The sequence below is a fragment of the Gymnoscopelus microlampas genome, assembly GCF_963454915.1.
Source record: "Gymnoscopelus microlampas genome assembly, chromosome: 14".
Lineage (NCBI taxonomy): Eukaryota > Metazoa > Chordata > Actinopteri > Myctophiformes > Myctophidae > Gymnoscopelus > Gymnoscopelus microlampas.
In genome coordinates, this window is record NC_139951.1 from 50,573,508 (window position 1) to 50,583,158 (window position 9,651).

Sequence of the window (9,651 nt, forward strand, 5' to 3'; positions counted from 1 at the left end):
ACTAGTTCTCATTCATTCATTCATTCATTTATTTTTAAATATATATATTTTTTACATCTGTCAGAATTGTTGAATATATATATATATATATATACAGGCCTATAGCCAATCTACAATAATAATAATAACTAGAAAAAGTGCTCCTCGGAGCACAAGTCTCCGCCAGCAGACTTGTGTTGGGAATGTTGGGAATGTTCTAATTCTTATGTTCTAATTCTTACAAAAAATAGAACATGTTACTGTGTCATAGTAACATGACACAAGTGTCCTATCCGTCTGTATAACTGTCCTATCCGTCCTGTCTGTGTAAGTGTCTAATCTGTCCTGTCTGTATAAGTGTCCTATCCGTCCTGTCTGTGTAAGTGTCCTATCCGTCCTGTCTGTGTAAGTGTCCTATCTGTCCTGTCTGTGTAAGTGTCCTATCCGTCCTGTCTGTGTAAGTGTCCTATCCGTCCTGTCTATGTAAGTGTCCTATCCGTCCTGTCTGTGTAAGTGTCCTATCTGTCCTGTCTGTGTAAGTGTCCTATCCGTCCTGTCTATATAAGTGTCCTACCTGTCCTGTCTGTGTAAGTGTCGTATCCGTCCTGTCTGTGTAAGTGTCCTATCCAATTGTTACAGTATCCGCCATTTCTCAGCCATTTCGTGATTATTCCTGTCTTACCTCACTTTGAAAGACTTGCCTCTTTCAAAGTGACACATGTATTTATAGCCCGTTATATGTCACTAGCCAATCAGATCACACTATTTCACCGTATTGTCAAGTGTCACGTGAGGCTCGACCAATGTTTGCTTGGCTGACGGAAAGTGAAAACAAACTCTCCTGGCGGAGACAATAACAATAATAAATATAGCTGCAAGCAGCGATAATACGGGGCCAGTGAATAGAGAGAGAGAGAGACATGGAAACGGAATAGATTGAAGAGAGGGAGAGTGACATGGAAACAATAGATTGATTGGACATCTCAACCTACTGCCATTAACAGGATTCGAACTCTCAACCTTCAGACTAATAGGCTGCAACACTACCTATAGTGCTATAGCTTTGTCCAGGCTGATATTGTCTGTTGAAGATCATAAACTCTTGCCTTCTTTCATGAACCAAGCCCCTGTTTCACTAACACTAAGATCACTCGTTCACAAGCCATTTACCAATGAAGAAATTGTACATCTCCTCAGAACCAAAACTAATGAAAGTAGCCGATCTACAAGCTCACAAACCATGAAAAGTTGTGAGATTGTAGATCAGCTATTTTCAGAATGAAGTATGTCATACGTAAAAAACGTACTCTCAAATAAGCATTTCAGGTTATCTTTACCATTTGCACATGTATTCATTGATACAGTCATGTTGTTTGCAATTCAACTTAAATTAAGTCTACATCAAGTGAGGCTTGAACTGGTGACCTTGAGATTGTGAGGCATTCATTTAAGGGAGACGCCATTGGCCCAACAGACAAGTAACTGTGAAAAAGGAGATCACACAGATGATACAGTTTCACGCAAATAGCTGAAAAATCCTGGGTTAAGTGTTTTTCAAACTGCTCAAAATTGCGGACAATCTAAGGGCGGAGCTTAATGGTCAAATCGATACGTGTGTTCCTCATGAGTCAAGGCACATGTGTAAGCAAGTTTCACGACTTTCGGCCAAACGAGGCATGACTTATGCCTGTTTAAAGTCTGCATTTTCAAAAAATTGCTATAGCGCCCCCTTTTGGCCAATTGGAGTAAGATTGGTTTCAGTGATATTTGGAATGACCCTGTACATTTCTGCAAAGTTTCAAAGAAATGTGAGTCTGCATGTATGTTTTAGGCACAGATGAATAATTTTCATAAAACTGTAATAGTTAAAATCTATCTCCTCCTGGGATTTTTGAGCAATCTGCACGAAACGTTTACCACTTGAACTTTGGACCTCTGCCTACAAAAATTTCCAACGGATTTTCCATAAGTGAAAAAATGCAGAAGTTAGGAGCCAATGACTGTTTTTCATATAATTCAAAATGGTGGGAGATCTAAAGGTCAGAGGTCAAAAGTCAGACCACGAAAGTTGTCGGGCATGAAGAGACGCATGTGTGTATCGAAGTTTCATGGTTGTAGGTCAAACAGGGCATGAGTTGTACCTGTTCAAAGTTGGCACTTTCAATTGAGTGCTATAGCGCCACCCTTTGACGAATGAGTGTGAGAATTATTTCTTGGTAGTTTTTCATGAGCATCTACCACATGGCCGAGTTTCGTAAAAAGCGTATGCACGGTTAAGCCAGAACTGGCAAAAACAAGTATTTTTCAAACTGCTCAAAATTGCGGAAAATCTAAGGGCGGAGCTTAATGGTCAAATCGATACGTGTGTTCCTCATGAGTCAAGGCACATGTGTAAGCAAGTTTCACGACTTTCGGCCAAACGAGGCATGACTTATGCCTGTTTAAAGTCTGCCTTTTCAAAAAATTGCTATAGCGCCCCCTTTTGGCCAATTGGAGTAAGATTAGTTTCAGTGATATTTGGAATGACCCTGTACATTTCTGCAAAGTTTCAAAGAAATGTGAGTCTGCATGTATGTTTTAGGCACAGATGAATAATTTTCTTTAAACTGTAATAGTTAAAATCTATCTCCTCCTGGGATTTTTGAGCAATCTGCACGAAACGTTTAGCACTTGAACCTTGGACCACTGCCTACAAAAATTTCCAACGGATTTTCCATAAGTGAAAAAATGCAGAAGTTAGGAGCCAATGACTGTTTTTCATATAATTCAAAATGGTGGGAGATCTAAAGGTCAGAGGTCAAAAGTCAGAGGGTGAAAGTTGTTCAGCATGAGGAGACGCATATGTGTATCCAAGTTTCATGGCTGTAGGTCAAACAGGGCATGAGTTGTACCTGGTCAAAGTTGGCATTTTCAATTGGGTGCTATAGCGCCACCTTTGGACGAAAGATTGTGAGAATTATTTTTTGATCGTTTTTCATGACCATCTACCATATGGCCGAGTTTCGTAAAAAGCGACAGCGCGGTTCAGCCAGAACTGCGAAAAGTGGCAGAAGAAGAAGAAGAAGAAGAAGAAGAAGAAGAAGTGACAGAATACTGCCAATAACAATACGTGTACAGAGCAGAGCTCTGTCCCCGTAATAATAATAATAATAATAATAATAATAATAATAATAATAATAATAAGGGTAATAATAATAATAAATATAGCTGCAAGCAGCGATAATACGGGGCCAGTGAATAGAGAGAGAGAGAGACATGGAAACTGAATAGATTGAAGAGAGAGAGAGTGACATGGAAACAATAGATTGATGAGAGAGAGAGATGGAAACATAATGGTTTGATTGGACATCTCAACCTACTGCCATTAACAGGATTCGAACTCTCAACCTTCAGACTAATAGGCTGTAACACTACCTATAGTGCTATAGCTTTGTCCAGGCTGATATTGTCTGTTGAAGATCATAAACTCTTGCCTTCTTTCATGAACCAAGCCCCTGTTTCACTAACACTAAGATCACTCGTTCACAAACCATTTACCAATGATGAAATTGTACATCTCCTCAGAACCAAAACTAGTGAAAGTAGCCGATCTACAAGCTCACAAACCATGAAAAGTTGTGAGATTGTAGATCAGCTATTTTCAGAATGAAGTATGTCATACATTGAAAAAACGTACTCTCAAATAAGCATTTCAGGTTATCTTTACCATTTGCACATGTATTCATTGATACAGTCATGTTGTTTGCAATTCAACTTAAATTAAGTCTGCATCAAGTGAGGCTTGAACTGGGGACCTTGAGATTGTGAGGCATTCATTTAAGGGAGACGCCATTGGCCCAACAGACAAGTAACTGTGAAAAAGGAGATCACACAGATGATACAGTTTCGTGAGGATACGTGTGTTCCTCATGAGTCAAGGCACATGTGTAAGCAAGTTTCACGACTTTCGGCCAAACGAGGCATGACTTATGCCTGTTTAAAGTCTGCCTTTTCAAAAAATTGCTATAGCGCCCCCTTTTGGCCAATTGGAGTGAGATTGGTTTCAGTGATATTTGGAATGACCCTGTACATTTCTGCAAAGTTTCAAAGAAATGTGAGTCTGCATGTATGTTTTAGGCACAGATGAATAATTTTCATAAAACTGTAATAGTTCAAATCTATCTCCTCCTGGGATTTTTGAGCAATCTGCACGAAACGTTTAACACTTGAACTTTGGACCACTGCCTACAAAAATTTCCAACGGATTTTCCATAAGTGAAAAAATGCAGAAGTTAGGAGCCAATGACTGTTTTTCATATAATTCAAAATGGTGGGCGATCTAAAGGTCAGAGGTCAAAAGTCAGACCACGAAAGTTGTCGGGCATGAAGAGACGCATGTGTGTATCGAAGTTTCATGGTTGTAGGTCAAACAGGGCATGAGTTGTACCTGTTCAAAGTTGGCACTTTCAATTGAGTGCTATAGCGCCACCCTTTGACGAATGAGTGTGAGAATTATTTCTTGGTAGTTTTTCATGAGCATCTACCATATGGCCGAGTTTCGTAAAAAGCGTATGCACGGTTAAGCCAGAACTGGCAAAAACAAGTATTTTTCAAACTGCTCAAAATTGTGGAAAATCTAAGGGCGGAGCTTAATGGTCAAATCGATACGTGTGTTCCTCATGAGTCAAGGCACATGTGTAAGCAAGTTTCACGACTTTCGGCCAAACGAGGCATGACTTTTGCCTGTTTAAAGTCTGCCTTTTCAAAAAATTGCTTTAGCGCCCCCTTTTGGCCAATTGGAGTAAGATTGGTTTCAGTGATATTTGGAATGACCCTGTACATTTCTGCAAAGTTTCAAAGAAATGTGAGTCTGCATGTATGTTTTAGGCACAGATGAATAATTTTCATAAAACTGTAATAGTTCAAATCTATCTCCTCCTGGGATTTTTGAGCAATCTGCACGAAACGTTTAACACTTGAACTTTGGACCTCTGCCCACAAAAATTTCCAACGGATTTTCCATAAGTGAAAAAATGCAGAAGTTAGGAGCCAATGGCTGTTTTTCATATAATTCAAAATGGTGGGAGATCTAAAGGTCAGAGGTCAAAAGTCAGAGGGTGAAAGTTGTTCAGCATGAGGAGACGCATATGTGTATCCAAGTTTCATGGCTCTAGGTCAAACAGGGCATGAGTTGTACCTGTTCAAAGTTGCCATTTTCAATTGAGTGCTATAGCGCCACCTTTGGACGAAAGATTGTGAGAATTATTTCTTGATTGTTTTTCATGACCATCTACCATATGGCCGAGTTTCGTAAAAAGCGACTGCACGGTTCAGCCAGAACTGCGAAAAGTGGCAGAAGAAGAAGAAGAAGAAGTGACAGAATACTGCCAATAACAATACGGTTCCAGAGCAGAGCTCTGGCCCCGTAATAATAAACGTTATTTGTATAGCACCTTTCATGACATGAAATGCAGCACAAAGTGCTTTACAGAGCAAGAATACAATTACAGTTCCAACCAATTTAACAATAAAGCAAACAACAATAAAATAAAAATATAGCTGCAAGCAGCGATAATACGGGGCCAGTGAATAGAGAGAGAGAGAGAGACAGACATGAAAACGGAATAGATTGAAGAGAGAGAGAGTGACATGGAAACAATAGATTGATGAGAGAGAGAGATGGAAACATAATGGTTTGATTGGACATCTCAACCTACTGCCATTAACAGGATTCGAACTCTCAACCTTCAGACTAATAGGCTGCAACACTACCTATAGTGCTATAGCTTTGTCCAGGCTGATATTGTCTGTTGAAGATCATAAACTCTTGCCTTCTTTCATGAACCAAGCCCCTGTTTCACTAACACTAAGATCACTCGTTCACAAACCATTTACCAATGAAGAAATTGTACATCTCCTCAGAACCAAAACTAGTGAAAGTAGCCGATCTACAAGCTCACAAACCATGAAAAGTTGTGAGATTGTAGATCAGCTATTTTCAGAATGAAGTATGTCATACGTTGAAAAAACTTACTCTCAAATAAGCATTTCAGGTTATCTTTACCATTTGCACATGTATTCATTGATACAGTCATGTTGTTTGCAATTCAACTTAAATTAAGTCTGCATCAAGTGAGGCTTGAACTGGCGACCTTGAGATTGTGAGGCATTCATTTAAGGGAGACGCCATTGGCCCAACAGACAAGTAACTGTGAAAAAGGAGATCACGCAGATGATACAGTTTCACGCAAATAGCTGAAAAATCCTGGGTTTAAGTGTTTTTCAAACTGCTCAAAATTGCGGACAATCTAAGGGCGGAGCTTACTGGTCAAAGCGATAGATGTGTTCCTCATGAGTCAAGGCACAAGTGTAAGCAAGTTTCACGACTTTCGGCCAAACGAGGCATGACTTTTGCCTGTTTAAAGTCTGCCTTTTCAAAAAATTGCTATAGCGCCCCCTTTTGGCCAATTGGAGTGAGATTGGTTTCAGTGATATTTGGAATGACCCTGTACATTTCTGCAAAGTTTCAAAGAAATGTGAGTCTGCATGTATGTTTTAGGCACAGATGAATAATTTTCATAAAACTGTAATAGTTAAAATCTATCTCCTCCTGGGATTTTTGAGCAATCTGCACGAAACGTTTAACACTTGAACTTTGGACCACTGTCTACAAAAATTTCCAACGGATTTTCCATAAGTGAAAAAATGCAGAAGTTAGGAGCCAATGACTGTTTTTCATATAATTCAAAATGGTGGGCGATCTAAAGGTCAGAGGTCAAAAGTCAGACCACGAAAGTTGTCGGGCATGAAGAGACGCATGTGTGTATCGAAGTTTCATGGCTGTAGGTCAAACAGGGCATGAGTTGTACCTGTTCAAAGTTGGCACTTTCAATTGAGTGCTATAGCGCCACCCTTTGACGAATGAGTGTGACAATTATTTCTTGGTAGTTTTTCATGAGCATCTACCATATGGCCGAGTTTCGTAAAAAGCGACAGCACGGTTAAGCCAGAACTAAGATTAGCCTTGAATTGAGAGGGAGCGAAAAACAATTCGTAATATAGCTGCAAGCAGCGATAATACGGGGCCAGTGAATAGAGAGAGAGAGAGAGACATGGAAACAATAGATTGATGAGAGAGAGAGATGGAAACATAATGGTTTGATTGGACATCTCAACCTACTGCCATTAACAGGATTCGAACTCTCAACCTTCAGACTAATAGGCTGCAACACTACCTATAGTGCTATAGCTTTGTCCAGGCTGATATTGTCTGTTGAAGATCATAAACTCTTGCCTTCTTTCATGAACCAAGCCCCTGTTTCACTAACACTAAGATCACTCGTTCACAAACCATTTACCAATGAAAAAATTGTACATCTCCTCAGAACCAAAACTAGTGAAAGTAGCCGATCTACAAGCTCACAAACCATGAAAAGTTGTGAGATTGTAGATCAGCTATTTTCAGAATGAAGTATGTCATACGTTGAAAAAACGTACTCTCAAATAAGCATTTCAGGTCATCTTTACCATTTGCACATGTATTCATTGATACAGTCATGTTGTTTGCAATTCAACTTAAATTAAGTCTGCATCAAGTGAGGCTTGAACTGGCGACCTTGAGATTGTGAGGCATTCATTTAAGGGAGACGCCATTGGCCCAACAGACGAGTAACTGTGAAAAAGGAGATCACACAGATGATACAGTTCCACGCAAATAGCTGAGAAATCCTGGGTTTAAGTGTTTTTCAAACTGCTCAAAATTGCGGACAATCTAAGGGCGGAGCTTACTGGTCAAAGCGATACGTGTGTTCCTCATGAGTCAAGGCACATGTGTAAGCAAGTTTCACGACTTTCGGCCAAACGAGGCATGACTTATGCCTGTTTAAAGTCTGCCTTTTCAAAAAATTGCTATAGCACCCCCTTTTGGCCAATTGGAGTGAGATTGGTTTCAGTGATATTTGGAATGACCCTGTACATTTCTGCCAAGTTTCAAAGAAATGTGAGTCTGCATGTATGTTTTAGGCACAGATGAATAATTTTCATAAAACTGTAATAGTTAAAATCTATCTCCTCCTGGGATTTTTGAGCAATCTGCACGAAACATTTTACACATGAACTTTGGACCACTGCCTACAAAAATTTCCAACGGATTTTCCATAAGTGAAAAAATGCAGAAGTTAGGAGCCAATGACTGTTTTTCATATAATTCAAAATGGTGGGCGATCTAAAGGTCAGAGGTCAAAAGTCAGACCACGAAAGTTGTCGGGCATGAAGAGACGCATGTGTGTATCGAAGTTTCAAGGTTGTAGGTCAAACAGGGCATGAGTTGTACCTGTTCAAAGTTGGCACTTTCAATTGAGTGCTATAGCGCCACCCTTTGACGAATGAGTGTGAGAATTATTTCTTGGTAGTTTTTCATGAGCATCTACCATATGGCCGAGTTTCGTAAAAAGCGTATGCACGGTTAAGCCAGAACTGGCAAAAACAAGTATTTTTCAAACTGCTCAAAATTGCGGAAAATCTAAGGGCGGAGCTTAATGGTCAAATCGATACGTGTGTTCCTCATGAGTCAAGGCACATGTGTAAGCAAGTTTCACGACTTTCGGCCAAACGAGGCATGACTTATGCCTGTTTAAAGTCTGCCTTTTCAAAAAATTGCTATAGCGCCCCCTTTTGGCATATTGGAGTAAGATTGGTTTCAGTGATATTTGGAATGACCCTGTACATTTCTGCAAAGTTTCAAAGAAATGTGAGTCTGCATGTATGTTTTAGGCACAGATGAATAATTTTCATAAAACTGTAATAGTTAAAATCTATCTCCTCCTGGGATTTTTGAGCAATCTGCACGAAACGTTTCGTACTTGAACTTTGGACCACTTTCTACAAAAATTTCCAACGGATTTTCCATAAGTGAAAAAATGCAGAAGTTAGGAGCCAATGACTGTTTTTCATATAATTCAAAATGGTGGGAGATCTAAAGGTCAGAGGTCAAAAGTCAGAGTGTGAAAGTTGTTCAGCATGAGGAGACGCATATGTGTATCCAAGTTTCATGGCTGTAGGTCAAACAGGGCATGAGTTGTACCTGGTCAAAGTTGGCATTTTCAATTGAGTGCTATAGCGCCACCTTTGGACGAAAGATTGTGAGAATTATTTTTTGATCGTTTTTCATGACCATCTACCATATGGCCGAGTTTCGTAAAAACCGACAGCGCGGTTCAGCCAGAACTGCGAAAAGTGGCAGAAGAAGAAGTGACAGAATAATGCGAATAACAATACGTGTCCAGAGCAGAGCTCTGGCCCCGTAATAAACTAACATTTTAAAATACAGTGCAACCACTTACCAAATGAGCATAGCAACACTGTCAATACACACAGATGTGTTTTGATCATATGCTTTATTGTACATCATTTCTACATTAAACTGAAGTGTTCAGTATTCTGATGGACAGTTCATAGTTAAAAACACAGTTAACCAATAAGACTTAATCCTATTGTAAACGTTGTTGAACAGAGTTGATGTTCTATGTTAGACAAGGAGAATAATAAATGTGGCCGCGGTCCCGCGGACCCCCATCTGAAAATATTTTGTGCCAGGGACCCCCCCCCCCCATAGAAGCAAAGAATTGGGTTAAAACGTTCGCTTTAGGATTTGCAGACATTTTCAAGATTTAACAAACAAATAGCAGATCTACA